This window comes from Amblyomma americanum, unplaced genomic scaffold (assembly GCF_052857255.1).
Source record: "Amblyomma americanum isolate KBUSLIRL-KWMA unplaced genomic scaffold, ASM5285725v1 scaffold_65, whole genome shotgun sequence".
Classification (NCBI taxonomy): domain Eukaryota; kingdom Metazoa; phylum Arthropoda; class Arachnida; order Ixodida; family Ixodidae; genus Amblyomma; species Amblyomma americanum.
Genome location: NW_027526537.1, coordinates 427,047 through 428,084, shown reverse-complemented (window position 1 = coordinate 428,084; position 1,038 = coordinate 427,047).

Genomic DNA, 1,038 nt, shown 5'->3' with positions numbered 1-1,038 from the left:
TATGGGTTGTACCCTTTGCTTGTTTATGCAGTGCAACAACTCTATAGGATGCACTGATGCAGTCGCTTGCGTGGAGACACCTGGTATTCGGGTTGCTGACATCGCGTAGGACTGGTGTTTCTCACTAATTGTCCCTGCTTTCTTTGATATAACAAATACTTGATTTTCAGTCACTTTATTCAGAAGTATGCTTGATGACCATTTGCATTAACTGAAATGGCTTTATTTGTTATCCACAAGTGATGGTGACAACTGCTGGCCGCCTAAAGCATTCCTTGGCAGTCCGATCACACCGGCACTTCCTGTTCATTGTATGTGTGCCCTGTGATTTAAGCAGTAATCGATTTCAGGTCAGTGTTTCCAAAACTACACTCATTGACCCCTTGCATTCGCTAAAACTTGTGAATGCACTCTCCACAATCGCTGAAATTGCACACACAAGCCCTGCGGATTGCTAGGCCTACTTGTTGCGGAAGTGGGTTGTCACTGAATAAAATTTCAGAACTTGGCAAGCATTTATCACTGGTGTGTGTTGAAGTGTACGCATGTGAAATGTAGCTGCTAGCTTCACTTATTTATAATACGAACAAGGTGAAGACAAGTGCGGACACATTCATGCCGTCACCTTATCAGCCTGAAATTTTTTCTCTGCCGCCGATTTGCTGAGAACATGAAGGGCGATCGTTTGCCAGTCAGTTTTGTGGAAAAGCGTTCACCTGACCTGAAAGACGCAGGTTCGATCCCAGTCGCGGTGGCCAAATTTCGAAGAAGGCGAAATTCTAGAGGCCCGATTATAATACTGTGTGATGCTGGTGCACATTAAAGAATCCCAGGCAGTCGAAATTTCAGTAGCCCTTTCCACTACAACGTCCCTAATGGCCTGAGTCACTTTGGGACATTAAACCCCTATAAACCAAACCGAAAAACATTCACACTACAATGATATGGTATTGGTCATGCTGGTGTTGTCGTCAGTGAAGTGTGACTGCGGTGACCACCGTCGCCGTCGCATCATTGTACGCACTTTAAACGAGTGAA